The sequence below is a fragment of the Oryctolagus cuniculus genome, chromosome 7 (genome assembly GCF_964237555.1).
Source record: "Oryctolagus cuniculus chromosome 7, mOryCun1.1, whole genome shotgun sequence".
Lineage (NCBI taxonomy): Eukaryota > Metazoa > Chordata > Mammalia > Lagomorpha > Leporidae > Oryctolagus > Oryctolagus cuniculus.
Genome location: NC_091438.1, coordinates 99,276,378 through 99,292,987, shown reverse-complemented (window position 1 = coordinate 99,292,987; position 16,610 = coordinate 99,276,378).

Genomic DNA, 16,610 nt, shown 5'->3' with positions numbered 1-16,610 from the left:
CTGAAATGCTAATTCAAAAGTTCTTGAGAAAATGTAATATGCATTGCCAATTTGTACAATACTTTCGAACTTAAAAGTTCTAAGTCCACTAGCTCTGTCGTGCTGAGGGAGATAATTGTTTTTAAATAAAATCAAATTCTTGATGTTTTTATGCATAGAATAATAAGTCATTAAAAGCAACTTGAAGTTCATCCAATTATAGTTCCATTTCAATGCATTCTTGCCTGAAACTCCTTCAACCACCCATTAACACAAACTGCTTTTTAAAACATTTATACAAATATCAAACATACAAAATATAACAATGAAAATCCATAAGCCATTACTTATTTTTAGGTTAACGTTTTTTCCCTAGCTGCTTTCTGACATAACCCTTCTATTCATTCTCCTAATGTTTCGGACGAGAAACTAAAGAAACCGAGATGCGCACAAGACTCTTGGGAGGAAAGGCACACACTTCATTATGCATGCTGGCTTGACAAGTGTCGAGCCCCAACTTCTGGCTCTCCTTTGTTTTTGTACCCCCAAATCAGGAAATTGCAGTGACATGGTTGTTCCATGAGGCACCTAAGCACATCGAGAAAACTGTCTCAAGAATGTAGCTGGGCTTTTTGCAGAAGCAACCTATTTCGGGAATTGCTGACAGGTGTGTGTAGAACAGCGAAGCCAAAAAAAGACCCTGAAAAGCTCCTGAGCAGACAGTCCTTGGCCACATCCTGTCTGATGCCCTAGAAATAGGCATCATATGCTGTTAATGCTAACATGTAGGAGTCTATCAGAAAAAAAAAAAAACAACAACAACAAAAAAAACTATCGCGATGAACAACGCATAGCAAGCCTCCAGCACTAACAATCCACGGATTCTTTTAATCGTTAATATATTTTAAAATAATTTGCAAATAGTAGCATACTAAATCCTTTACTATGTTTATTATTAAGTAATTTATTCACATTGTATGATTGGCAATCTATAATGTATTTTTATTTCTGTTTCCCAAATGAGTTGAACATTCTTATAGACATTTGCCTACAAAAATGCTAACTTTTTTCGTTGAAAATCTCTAGTTATGAAAACAACTTTTCTTTCAATTGTCAGTTTAAATTTCAACTCTTCAGACATCTTCCTTATGTCTTGAGTTTATAATGTGTGCTTTATGTTATTTTCGGTCAAGGCAGTCTGCTTCTTTTTTTTTTTTAAACAATGTATTTAATGTTAGTTGTTTGTTACATGTAGGATAACTCGACAGACCATAAATTTAATTCTACTTTCCTATATTCTACACATAGCACAATGTGTAGCACTCATTCTTGAAATTTGTTTGCCAAATAAATATATGAAAAATGACAAAAATTATAAGAAATAAGGATTTAATACACTGAAAGATTATATGAAAAATAACAAGTGAGTATTATTATTGAGTAGAAAACTTCAATTGCCTTTCTTTTTTGGAAGATGTGTATGTCTGTTTGTATGTATGTGTCTGTCTGTGTGTCTGTGTAAGTCCCACGTTTCTATTTTATGATTTTTTTTCCCATTTTTGGTTAAGGCCAATTTCTCCTCTCCTCTTCTGTCTTCTCCTCATTCTCTATTTCTATCCATAATTCCTTCAAGTATATCTCTTACAGAGGTCTGAATTTATAATCAAAGGAAGGGAGAATTAACAAAACATAGCAAAAGAAAACCATCTCAAATCAGAAAAATTAGAAAAGCTCCCTGTGAACTGGCAGCACCTCATTTGTGAAATCTACTCCAAATATCCCAACAGAATTAATGTCAAATTAATTCATCTACTTTTGGAAAATAAAATCCTGAGTCAATGCTGGGACAATGTTTTAATTACTTTCCAAGTGTTCTTATTTCATTAAAAGTTCGGTTCAGATTTTAAATAAATAAGCAAGAGAAAAACAAGAAAGACTAATCCAAATCCCCTTCAATATAAATATGTTTCGTGGCTTTCTATTACGAATAGAGAATTCTGTAATAGTCTGGCATGCTGGTTTCCAATATTATCGAAAGATACCCCTTTAATTGAAATTCCAGAAAAGGAGAAAAGATAAACATTTGGGGAAATTGAAATGCAATGTATGTTTGTGATTTTGAGTGCAGGTTATAATTTCAAAATATTTTACAAGTTGTATTGGAAGAATCCTCTTAATCACTTCTAACATTGTCCCAGATTTTGAACAAATAATTCTGTCATATTTCATACTGTTAACTATTAATAGCCTGTATTTTTGGTTCATATTTATGGTTCTCAATTTTGTGAAATAATTTGAGAAATTCTGTACTTAAAAATTTTTATCTATTGCAACTGGAAACCATTATACTTAGTGAAATAAGCCAGTCCCAAAGACAAATGCCATAGTTTTCCGTGATCTGTGGCAACTAATACAGCATTAAAAATGTAATGTATGGAAGTGAGATTGACATTTTGAGATTTGATGATTGTTTACAACATGTCTCTACTATTGAGCGACAGTGCCTTTTCTTCTTACTATTTGTTGAATTCTTTACTTAGTATAGCGCTAATCTTATGAGTATAAAGTGAACTGAAAGTAGATCCTTGTAAAAATTAAGACAGGGAGTAGGAGAGGGAGGAGGAATAGGGTAGGAGCATGGGTGGGAGGGAGGATAGGGTGGCAAGTATCACTATATTCCCAAATGTGTATATATGAAAAACATGAAATGTGTTCACCTTAAAAAACTTAAAAAAAAAAAAAACCGGACAGTGGTTGGCACCAATGGGAAGCAAGAAAGCAGGTTACTTTTATGTCTCTAGTACTCAGCAGGCAAACTTAGTAGGAATCCAGCTTCCTACAGTTGATCCCAGTAACACCATCTTCTCCTTCTCCCTTTGTCTGCAAATTTGGGGATTATTTCCTGCTTTCCTTCTCTCAGGTTTGTACTCCTCTACCCTGTTTTTTTCTTTTGTTAGATTTCTGCCATATATAGCAAAGTCTATTTCCTGTACCGATTTCGATTTCCTGTGTTGTAACTACTTAGAGCAGTTTGTGTCTGTTTTTCTCTTCTTATCTCAGCTGATACAAAGGTTTCCTGAAAGAGGGAAATCTGAACTGAGACCTGCAGTGTACAGTGGTATTGTCTAAACAAATAGGTGGGACATTTGATCAACTCTAAGACAAGAAAAAAAAATCTGAATTTGTTGCAAAATTTTTTGGTGTAATTTTTGGTCATAAATCATGAAAATTTTATGGCGCAATAAGTTGAGCGTTTATATTTTATGGTGCAAAAATAACTCATACTTTCAAATCCCCCCCCCCCAAAATGACCCATGTGTATGAGGAGTATCAATCTTATAGTAATGGTACATTTACATACTCCTGTAAAACCTTAAATGCATTTTTGAAAGAATGAGTATGTTTTTGATATGAAGTCAATGAATTCATCGGATGTTTATTTGTTGTTTGTATTGAAAGTTGTTGTGAAAGTTGTAGTGAAAGTTGTTACAGTTATTTAGTATATTAATACTTTGGTAGTTTGAGAAAAATGCCTTATTTCAGGACTATATTGTCATTTTCCCTCCACCATATATTTTGCATTGGTACCTTACAGTGATATTTATGTTATAGACCTCTAGCACTTGGAAGCATAATGCACACTCTGAAAGAAAAGCACATTTCCTTTGTAAGAATAGTACAACTCAAGTTCGTTAGTGAAAACTATCTTAGCTCTAGTTGATATGGAATATTCTAGGACTAAATTTTTCATCTATCACATATCTACCAAAATATCTGTGTCCCTTTCAGTGTCTGAAGTGTATATGATAATTTAGATAACATATAATGATATAAGAAATCCCTGGGCTATTATTCTATATGATGAAGTCATCAATGTTTTTAAGAATCTTACCTAGCTCCTTTTATTTTTATTATAGGGAAGATTTCCTGACAATTATGAAACAAAATTTTCACGTAGCTATTATTAAATGTTTAGCCTATTTCTCAAAACTGGAATGATTTTGGGAAATATATAAGCTTTGTACAACAAGTAGTGTGCAATGTATTATAGCCATTTTGTTTGGATAGTTCCTGGAAAGGTATCAGAATTATGTTGGTTTTTAATAAAGTGTGAATGACTCTAAAACTGTCATTATTGAAAATTACCATTATTATTTTTCTCACCATTCACTACCTTGATGATATACAGCCTGTCAAAAGTTTTCAATTTAGGTTAAAATTAGTTGCATTCAATTGAAGAACTTTAAAGATATTAGGATAAATGCATCCCATTATATAAAAGCACAAATTGTGCTTTTTAGGTAATAAGGTATTTTTATTCTCTAGCTTGCCATAAAAATCTTATTTAAATAATGAGTATTTTAGAAGATGATATAACATAAAAATTGGGTTCCAATTCCATAAGGGAAAAGTTAGACAATTTAGTACTGAAAAACTAGATTTTTTCTTTTTCAATCATAAAACCCTTCCTGACATTGTAGGCACACATGGACACACACAGAGACACACACATCTGAAAAATGGGAATTTAAGAAGTTCTCTCAGCTGGCTGTAGGAGACCAATTGTCTTTTCAGAAAGAACCAGGCACAGACACAGACAAATTCTAATATGTCTTTTTTTTTTAAGATTTATTTATTTGGAGTTCTGGAATGAGGGAAGAAAAAGAGAGAGAGAGAGAGAGAGAGAGAGGAGATTTTGCATCTGCTGATTTAGCCCCTAGATGGTTGCAATGCCAGGGCTGGACCAGGCCAAAGCAGGGAGCCAAGAGCTGCATGTTGGTCTCCCACATGGTTGCAGGGGCCCAGGCACTTGGACCATGTTCCATTGCTTTCCCAGGTACATTAGCATGGAGCTGGACCAGAAGTGGAGCAGGTGGAACTTGAACAGGTGCCCACATGGGATGCCAGCATTGCAGGCAATGGATTTACCCACAGTACCACAGTGACGATCCCCAGATGTCTTGTTATTTGAAGAATACATAGAAATGCCCATAAACCATTTAATATGTTGATTTAAGAAATGAATTCTATAATTTTAATCCCAAATTATAATCTTTTCTTTATATGCATATATTTATGAATATCTTATAGTTTTGAAGATATTGAGGAACAAACTAATAATGAACTGGAAATGGGCCTTAGGAATGGCAGCAATTAACTTGAAATCATCTAAGTCCCTGATATTGGAATGAAGTTATCCCTGTTGACAAATACCTGTAAACCTCAAATATGAAACCTCTTTAGAGGAAGATAACTGGCGAATTTTTTCATTAAAGCGTATTTTTTCTTTATGAGTCCTGGCAAAGAAATCAGCCAAAACAAAATTGTTATGTGAAGAATCAAGGCAATATGAATGAAGGAGAAAAGGAGCAAAATTAATACAAAGAGATCTATTGGGATCTGCACAGTAGCTAATCAAATTTATTAGTCTTTTCCAAAGAACCAATATTGTATCTGCAATTAAAAGCATTTTATATGAAAACACCAAACCTGACTATCCACATCATTGGATTTTACTAACAAAGAACTTACACAGCCATTTCTAGAGTAAATAATAATAATAGTAATAATATAATTATTTCCCAACTTTGTGAAGCTAAATATATTCTTCAAACTAACAACCCAAAAAATATTTTAGGAGAATGGAAAATGACAGGTTTTCACACTTGGGACTATAGGTGCATAAACCCTTTTAAAAGTCACAAAAATCTATCTAGAATGGGTAGAAATGATGTCACAGAGTGTATTTAGTTTAGAAATTTTTAAAACATTATTTGTTTGTGTGAAAAACAGTTACAGAGAAAGAAGGAGAGAAAGAAAGAGATCTTCCATCTGCTGGCTTACTGCCCAAATGGCTGCAACAGCTGATGGTGGGTCAGATTGAAGCCAACAGACAGGAGTTCCTCTTTGTCTACCACGTGAGTGCAGGGGTCCAAGCACTTAGGCCATCTTTCATTGCTTTCCCAGGCCCATTAGCAGGGAGCTGGATCAGGTGTGGAGCAGCCACTACATGAACCGGCGGCACCTATTTGGGATGCCAGCATGTCAGGCAGTGGCATAAACCACTATGCCACAACGCTGAAAATTTAAGGTAGATTCTTTGTTAAACAACAAACCAACACAATACATGTAAACATAATAAAGGAGAATAGGGCATTTGATTACTTCACTTTATTCACAACTAGTATAAAATAAAACTAAAGGTTTATTTGTTTATTTGAAGGGCAGAGCATCAGAGAGAGAGGGAAGATGAGATGGGAAGAGAGAGAGATTTGGTTCACTCCCCAAATGGCCACAACAAGCCCATGTGAGTCAAGCTGAAGCCCAGAGCAAAGAACTCCATCTATGTGTGCAATATGGGTGGCAAGATGTTAAGCAATTGGAACACCATCCATTGCCCTTCTAGACAAATTAACAGGAAGCTGGACTAGAAGTAGAGTGGCAGGGACTTGAAATGGCACTCTGAAATGAGCTGAGCGTGGTGCAAGTAGGACTTAACTTGCTGAGCCACAACGCCAGCTCCTACAATGTGAAACTCAACACCATTTCATAATGAAACATTATTTAACTTCTTCAAATGAAAGTTTTGTGGAAACTTTATTTAATATTATAGCAGAAGCACGAAAATCATAGAAAAATTTTATTTATGTAAAAATAGTAAAAACTTTTAAGGACAAAAGCTGGACAAAATATATGCTTTTTTAATCAAATATATTGTTTTATAAGAAATGATTTATAAGCAATCCAACCAAATTAAATTTATGCTATTTCAATGGTTCATATAATATTAAGTGTGAACAACTGATGGCAGAAAAGACTAGGTACAGAATTAAATTTGTGAAAAAGGATACTATTTGCCCTTAGATTAAGAAAGAATTGATAAGATTCAATGTATTCTTGAGATTAGTGTCCTTGATTAATTTCATATTATGCTGCCAACCTTTTTGAAATTTATTATAGTTTATAATGTATTAAATAATGTTAAATTTCCTAAAACATTTATAATTATAAAACAGTGATTATTCTCCTAGTTTTGATATATATTTGATATATATAAATATATACATATATTTATATATATATATTTGATATATATTATACAATATAATTGACATTTAATTGAATAAAAAGAATCCATCTTGTTATCATGAGGCACACAAAACATTTTCATTTGTAACCTGATCAAGGCTTTCTCTATACCTATGTTTGTTGCTTGAACTGTACAAGTTATACTTATCCAATTAATAAATATTAATAAAATATGCTATGGATCATTGTCCTCTCACTTGAGGAGACTCCAGTCATAGTAGAAAATGTGAAAAAATATAAAATTATCAGCAGTGTACAATTTAAAATGAGAAGTGTTATTACAAAGGAAAAGAAAAAGCAGAACATATATTCAAAAAACGAGATTTCCTCATCAGTCAGCAATGGTTAAGGATTCTGTGCTCACTATTTATTTAGTATATCCTCCAAATTAGTGCCCTCTTTATTTAGTGGGAACAGGAAGCATTAAAACAGTAAATACAAAATACGTGTTTTCCTTGAGCTAGTGTATCGAAGGATTTCGTCTCTGTAGCAATTACAAGTGTACTAGGCACAATATATATATATTTCAGAGCATTTCTATATAAAATAGAATTTCATTACATTATAACTTAAGTGCTTTAAAAATTGTTCTCCTTGATAGGTGACAACTAACTGAGCACCAAAAAGGAAACCTGTTAAAGTGAAATGAACACTATGAGAAATGGTGACTTGATCAACCCTCAACCTGACTGTTGATGAGCAACTTGATATGTTATCCCTCTTATTATTTTTTTTGTTTGTTCTACTTAATACTTTTGGTTGAATACTGTAATCAACACACAATTCTTCTTAAGTGCTGAAACTTAACTGAAAAGTGATCACTGTTAAATATAAGAGTGGGAATAAGAGAGGGAAGAGATGTGCAGTTTGGGACATGCTCAAGCTGACTTACCTCAAACGGTAGAGTTAGAAACATACCAGGGGATTCCAGTTCAATCCCATCGAGGTGGCATGTACCAATGCCATCTCACTAGTCCCAGTGATCAATTTCTGTTCACAATTGATCATAATGATAGGACTAAGAACCAAAGGGATCACATAAACAAGAATAGTGTCAGCAAATACTAGCTGATAGAATCAAAAAGGGAGAGAATGATCCAACATGGGAAGTGAGATACACAGCAGACCCATAGAATGGCAAATGTCCTAACAGCACTCTGGCCTCATAATCAGCCTTTAAGGCATGCAGATCCGGCTGAAATGCCCATGAGAGTATTTCAGGCATGGAAAGCCAAAGCACTCTGGGGGGAAAAAAAAAACTAAATGAATTACGGCCGGCACCGCGGCTCACTAGGTTAATCCTCTGCCTTGCAGCACCAGCACACCGGGTTCTAGTCCCGGTCGGGGCACCGGATTCTGTCCTGGTTGCCCCTCTTCCAGGCCAGCTCTCTGCTATGGCCCGGGAGTGCAGTGGAGGATGGCCCAAGTACTTGGCCCCTGCACCCCATAGGAGACCAGGATAAGTACCTGGCTCCTGCCATTGGATCAGCACAGCGCGCTGGCCGTGGCGGCCATTGGAGGGTGAACCATCGGCAAAGGAAGACCTTTCTCTCTATCTCTCTCTCTCACTGTCCACTCTGCCTGTCAAAAAAAATAAAAATAAAAAAGACTAAATGAAAGATCTCCATGAGTGAGATCCCAGTGGAAAGAATGGGTCATCAAAGAAGGAGGTACCTTTCTCTGAAGGGAGGAGAGAACTTCCACTTTGACCATGGCCTTGTCTAAATATGATCAGAGTCGGTGAACTCAGGGGGCTTCCATAGCCTTGGCAGCTCATGACAAGAGCCTAGGGTGATTACTGAGGCCATAAACAAGAGTGTCAATTTGTTAAGTCAACAACAGGAGTCACTGTGCACTTACTCCTCATGTAGGATCTTTGTCCTTAGTGTGCTGTACATTGAGATTTAATGCTATAACTAGTACTCAAACAGTATTTTTCACTTGATGTTTCTGTGTGGGAGCAAACTGTTGAAATCTTGACTTAATGTATGCTAAACTGATCTTCTGTATATAAAGAGAATTGAAAATGAATCTTGATGTGAATGGAAGGGGAGAGGGAGTGGATGGGGGGGTTGTGGGTTGTAGGGATGTTATGGGGGGAAGCCATTGTAATCCATATTCTGTACTTTGGAAATTTATATTCATTAAATAAAAGTTAAAAAAAAATACCCTTAATGTTATTTCAGGAATGTTTGCTATCCCAGCAGGATGCCGCCACATCTCACCCTTCACAGAAGGGAATTACTCATTTGTCATCTCTTTTACCATTCCAAATAGAGAGGGGAAGAAGAAAAGAGAAGGAGGAAGAAGAGAGGGAGGGGCTGGGGACAGAGAACAGGGAGAGAAGACAGAGGGAGACAAATAGGCAAAGAGGAAAGGAGGGTAAAAAGAAAGCAGCTGCTGTCCATTAACTTTCTGTCTATAGGGGATGAAAGGAATACCTTAGGTGTGGAAAAATTGATACCTGTAATCCATGTGCTTTTTCATTTTGTTTTGTTTCCCAATATTGATGAAATATCTGAGAATGGCCAACCAAGCTCAGAACAAATTTTGTCTATGGACATATTTAGCTTCAATTCTGTATCTTATTTTCCTTTTTTTCTTGTTTTTATTTACTTTCACCCTCTCATTTCAGCCTTTCTCATTGCCCATGATTTAGACATTTTTGTGTGTTCTAGACAACAGAAATCTTATTGCTGTCATTTTTCTGAAGGTGTTTTAACTAGCCAAGCCTCTACCATCTCCCTTACAATGAGAGAAAGGGAGAGGGAGAGACATATCTTCCACCCACTAGTCTACTAGTTCACTCCCCAAAAGGCTGCAAGAACTGGGGCTGATCTGGGCTGAAGCCAGGTGCTCAGCTCCATCCAGCTCTCCCCTGTTAGTGACTGTGGCCCAAGCACTTGGGCTGTCTTCCATTGCTTTCCCAGGCACATTAGCAGAAAGCAGAGAAGTTAGGATCCAAACCTAAGATAATTCTTTGTTATAATTATCATGCATTGGCTGTGACCCTGAGAATCTACTGCATTACTTTCTGTTAAATTTTTAAAAAAAGTTTTTACAAGACATGTTGAGACTCTAGTTTTATTTTATTTTTTTTCTTTTTCCCATTCCAAGCCAGATGCCAGTAAATAAATCAATTTGGTCGAAACTTCTGGTCAAATTTGCCAATTACATCTTGGCAAATCCTCTAGTTACTAAGAATTTCTGGTATTAGATAACTTCTCGGCATTATTTTCAGTATACCACTTATTTTCTGTGGAGTCACTGTAATCTGCAAATGTTTTTCCCATCTCATCATCTACCTTCAGTGTCTTTTGCTGAGTGGATGTTCCTCAGTGTCTTACACTGGAGTGTCTCAGTGCTCAGTGATCTCCTCTAGTCCCATGGACTTAATAAATCTCCATGTTGATGACTCACAGATTTACTTCCAAGCTGTGACATTTCTGATCTATGGAGCTATCCGTCAGCTGAATGTCTCCTCGTAAACTGGCATCTATAACTTAGCACGTTTAAAGCAAACCTCTTGATTTGCTCATCTGCACTACACACACACACACACACACACACACACACAGACTGTCCTTTGTAGAAGTCTTGACTTGGATTAAGTCCTGCCTGATTAAACCAGATCTTGCAGTCATCCTTGATTCCTTTTTATTCATAATAAATGCATCCTAATATAACCCCTCTCCACTCATTTTTCTAATTTTTATAAATGTATTTATTTATTCATATAGAGAACAGATTTCATGTGTTTCTCCTTTTTAAGATTTATTTATTTATTTATTTGAAAGGCAGAGTTACAGAGAGGCAGAGGCCGAGAGAGAGAGAGAGAGAGAGAAAGAGAGAGGTCTTCCATCTGCTGGTTCACTTTCCAGTTGGCCCATATGGGATGCCAGCACTGCAGGCAGTGGCTTTACCCAATATGCCAGAGCACCGGGCCCTTACGTATTTCATATATACCATTTAAAGACCATAACGATAGTTCTTGCCCACCCTCCTAAGAAACCTCGCATCTGCTATTTCACTCTGCAATGGTCTTCAGCAAAAGGGCTGGGTGGGGACTGGAGCTAGGATCTAGGAATACAATCCATGTAGCAGAGATGAACCATCAGTGCTACTTTCCAGGGACTGGATTGGCAGGAAGATGGAGTCGGGGAAAAAAGCCAGGAATTAAACTCCGATATTCTGACATGAGACTTGGGCATTTTAACTTGCATTAACCTCTAGGCTAAACAGCTCGCTTCTCTACTCACATGTTTAAGTTTATTATTATGCATGGGTCATTATCTGAAATAATATATATTTAACAGTGTTTTAGCCCTTATTTCTGTTAACAGAATACAAGAACCAAAAGGGTGGAGGACAGGGGCCGGTGCTGAAGCACAGCAGGTTAAGCTGCCATCTGCAGCACCAGCGTCCCAGATGGGTGCTGGTTTGAGTTCCTGCTGCCCTGCTTCTGATCCAGTTCCCTGCTGATTTGCATGATAAAACCATGGAAGATGGCCCAAGTGTTTAGGCCCCTGTACCCACATGCGAGACCCAGAAGCCAGTTGAGGAGTGAACCACAGGATGGAAGATTTCTCTCTCTCTCTCTCTCTCTCTCTCTGACTCTCTCACTCTAGCTCTCTCTGTAATTCTGCCTTTAAAAAAAAAAGTGAGGACCTCATTGTCTTTATTTCTGAGAAATTCTGGCACATTATTTGCACTAAATAAATTATTTTTGAATGACTAAATGAGTATTAAGTGAGCAGTGAGTATTTGGCTATAATAGTAGGCACCATCACATTGATGGTAAAATATAAACCACAGTTTTTCATCTTTTCCCATCATTAAGGTAAACTGCTGCTCCATTTCCTGCTTGTACTAAGACTGCCTCTTCCGGTACTTTTCCTGCTGCCCCTTGAAGTTAAGGGGTTGCTCTGCCAGGCTCCTCTAGTTGCTTGTGTACATCTCCACTCCAGTGACGGGGTGTGTTGTAGATCGGTGCTTTCACCTCCTTTTTCAGCCCATGCATGTGCTTCCACCACAGTGTATGTTTTATTTTCCATCTTGCTAGCACACCAAAGGTATTCGCAGAAGTATATGTTAGAACAGATGCGATTTAAAATGTTTTTTTTTTATGAGGATTTATTAGAGAGGTTCTTCTGAAACTCATTTTGTATAGAGTTTACTTCTCAAAGAGCCTAAATAACTTCCTCTCAATAAACTCTGATGGATATATTTATTATTTTGCACTAAAATAAGGGCTCAATGTTCCCATAAATCCTGTCCTGTACTGTGATGATAGAGGGATACTTTCAGAGTTTCCACATGCTAATTTCTGTCTAGAGATGATTTCTAAATATGATACAGTGCTCTAGTATATTTTGGGAAAAGCGATATTCTGAGAATTTTCTCATGTCATGAAATAAGAATAGAGTTTTCCATTGCGTTGATCTATGTTCCATCAGGGAAAATTAAGTTACTTGCATTAACATTCATTGAGAATCTGTCTGTAGCTTAATGATATCTAATACTACAATAGAAACAATAGCAAGCATATCATTTCATGTAAAATTCCTATGAGTGAATTTTCTCACTATAAAATAAATCCTGTAGACTCTATACCATAGGGTATGACAATACCAGTTCTAGTGGTAAAGGAGGCAACTATCAAACAAGCTTTTAGGGAACAGATGACAAATATTACTTTATTCAGCATATTTAAAACAAGGGATGAATATTTTTTTGTGGTGGATCTTCTTTATCTATGACCTTTCTCCTAGAAAAAAGTTGTTTGTGAAACTGGTAGCACTGGGTATGAAAGGAAAAACTAAACAGTTCAAGTTTAGCTGCAATAGTTGAACAATCCTGTTTCCATTTTCTGTTGCAGTGATCAGTAGAGCTCTTGACCCCCACGTGGTACAAACAGTTGTGTCTGAGCCCTGATTCTTCATCTCAAAATAAGCCTGAAAAAGTACTTCTTGTAATTTTGTTTTTCATATCTGATAAGATTTTGTGGCTGTCAGTTGGTAGCGCATCATTTTCCAAAAGATTCTGAAATCCAGTTTCCCTTACATGTGAGAATCAAAATCTGTTTGGCGTGAAAAGTGAACAGGTTGCAGGAAAAGTTGAAGTATTTTTAATGATCTATACTGATTTCTCTATTCCAATTTTAATATAGATAAAGTTACTGCAGTATTTTCATCTTTATCTTGCTCATTCTGCATCTTCTTATTTAGCACAGTCCAAGAAACACATGCCAGGGTCATGATCTGATTTTTAAAAAAAGATTTATTTATTTATTTGAAAGAGTTACAGAAAGAGAGAGGAGAGACACACAGAGATCTTCCACCTATTGGTTCACTCCCCAAATGGACACAATAACTAAAGTTGGGCTGACCAAATGCCAGGAGCTAGAAGTTTCTTCCAGGTCTCCCTCATAGGTGCAGGGGCCCAAGGACTTGGGCCATCCCCCACTGCCTTCCCAGACACATTAACAGGGAACTGGATCAGAAGTGGAGTAGCCAAGAACCTAACTGGAGTCCTATGGGACGTCAGCACTGCAGATGGTGGTTTTTCCTGCTGAGCCACAGTGGGAGCCCTGATCTGATGTTATGATTGGCCACTGGAATTCTAAATTTAACAACAAGTCTAGTCACTGAATAGAGGTTACAGACATAGCCATAAAGTAAATAGTATTCCAGACAAAGGGCCAGGGTCCAGAAGCCAGAAATATGCCAAAACATCTTAGACCATATGATGCTGGAGTGTACAGTAACCATTTAATAAGGCGAACATTTATGTAAAGCATGCCTCCAACCAGGAACACAGTGCTAGGACAATTCCAGAACCTCTTCCAATGCACCCCTCCCCCAAAGTATAAGAATTTTTCTGCCTTTAACAGCAGAATAATTTTTATCTGTTTTAAATCATTTTCATGTGCACTTGTCCTTTTCTTTGGCATATTAAAAATGTTCAGTGGAAAGTGTCTAGTGTATGAAAACATCCCCTATTCTTTGTTTAAACTCATTCTATTCAATGAATACAGATTTATTATCTAGGCTGTTTTGCTTTGCAAAGCTTTCTCAGCTTCAGTGGAAAAGCAAGAAAAAATTTGAATAATATCAAAGTGATGCCTTCAAAAATACTAGATGTATACTTGAGGCATATTTGTCTAAAAATAATAGCATGGCATACTACGAAAGAAAGTTACATTTGGAGTCTACACAGAGACTATAAGATGTTGTTCAAATCACTGAATCTTTGAACTTCAGTTTCCCATCTGTAGAAAAGATCAAATAATACACAGAACATGGGACTATTATGGGAACTAAATGAGAAAACCTATGTGAAGTCCCTTGATTACCTGATTTATTCAGAGGATTTATTTGATCCTCAATGTTATTTGAATGATGTTAATGACTCTCATAAACTTTGTGATGCATATTAGTTGAACAGTTGTGGAATAAGTTACAATTTAATTTATGAAGGTGGTTGAATTTAACCATTTTCCTAAAATTTAAAACACTCTTTACTAAAGAAAGATTTTTGATGTTAAACTACACACCAGGCATTTTAAGTGTGATTTTCTTCATTTCTACAGAGTATAAATTTTAAAAGAATACATAACTCTCTGGGTATTTCATTTAAAGCTTTGTCCTCAGACGTCCTTTGATGAATATTGTATTTATCGCCTCTGATGCCAGCCCATTTAACATACCAGGCTTCTCTAGCCGCTCTTTCAACTGTTGCATTAGAAATGTTCAGAGGACAGGCAGCACAAAATAGCATGATTTGCATTCAATGCAGAATCAGCGCAGTTAAACTTTCAGGTCTTAATGAAAGGTCATAAAATCTTACAGTACTGACCAAATAGATTTCCTAGAACATTAAATCCCCCCATGAATCCTCCTGTACCACTTTAAACACAAGTTAAAATTGCAAATCATAAATACTGAATGCTTTCTTCCTTAATGTAGGTTCACCATTGTAACCTTGTCTGGCAGAGACACTCCACTGTAAGGCCTGTAACATTTTCATTATCAGCGCTATCTCTGAGGGGTTGGTGGTGCAGCTGCTTCTGTTTGTAATGGGCTGAAAATGCTTATGCAGATATTTTTCTAAAAGTCAGCTGCTTGTGTAGCTCTTTCCCATCCTGGTTAAGACAAATGGAATATCTTTAGTTTTCAATTGCCTTTTCTATTATTGTCCAGTTAAAACTACAGTCATGAAATGACGCATGTATGTTTATGAATATGTTATTTCTAGAGGCTTAGCATTCTTTTTTGTATCCAGTTTTTTTTTTTTATTTAATAAATGTGAATTTACAAAGTGCAACTTTTGTATTGTTGTGGCTCCCCCCCAACCTCCCTCCCTCCCGCGGCCCTCCCCTCTCCCACTCCCTCTCCCATCCCGCCCTTCATCGAGTTTCATTTTCAATTACCTTCATATACTGAAGATCAACTTAGTATACACTAAGCAAGGATTTCAACAGGCTGCACTCACACAACCACACAAGGTATAGGGTATTGTTCGACTAGTAGTGTTGTCTTTAAGTTTCATAGTAAAACACATTAAGGACAGAGATCCTACGTGGGGAGCCTGTACCCAGTGACTCCCGTTGTAGATTTAACAATTGGCACTCTTATTTATGATGTCAGCAATCCCCCGAGGCTCTTGCCATGAGCTGTCTAGGCTATGGAAGCCCCTTGAGTTCACCGACTCTGAACTTGTTTAGTCAAGGCCGTATCACAGTGGATAAAGGCGCCTCCTTCCTTGATGGTCTGTTCCTTCCGCTGGGGTCTTGTTCACCAGGATCTTTCATTTAGATTGTTTTTTGCCACCGTGTCATGGCTTTCCATGCCTGAGACTCTCATGGACCTTTTAGCCAGATGCGAATGTCCCAAGGGTTGATTCTGAGGCAGGAGTGCTGTTTTGGGCGTTTGCCATTCTATGAGTCTGCTGTGTGTCCTGCTTCCTCCGCAGGATCATTCTTTCCCTTTTAATTCTATCCTTCATTATTTGCTTGCACTGGTCTTATTTGTGAAATCTCTTCGACACTTACCCTATCTTTTTGATTGTTGTGTATTTATACTTATCACTTTACCAAGTGCACCGGCGTTGGTACTTGCCTCCTTGGTAAGATTGAGCTGAAGTCGCCTGGCACATTTCTAGTTCCACCATTGGAGGTAAGTCCGAGTGAGCATGTGCCGACCTATATATCTCCTCCCTGTCTTATTCCCACTCCTATGTTTAACAGAGATCAGTTTTCTGTTAATTTTAAACACCTAAGAATGATTGTGCATTGATTACAGAGTTCAACCAGTGGTCTTATGTAGAACAAACAGAGCAACAACAACAACAACAACAAAAATACTAAAAGGAATAAAATAGTAAGTTGTTCCTCAACAGTCTAGACAAGGGCTGATCATGTCGCTGTCTCTCATAGTGCCCATTTCACTTCAATGGGTATCATTTTAGATGCTCGTTTAGTTGCCATCAATCAGGGAGAACATATGATATTTGTCCCTTTTGGACTGGCTTATTTCACTCAG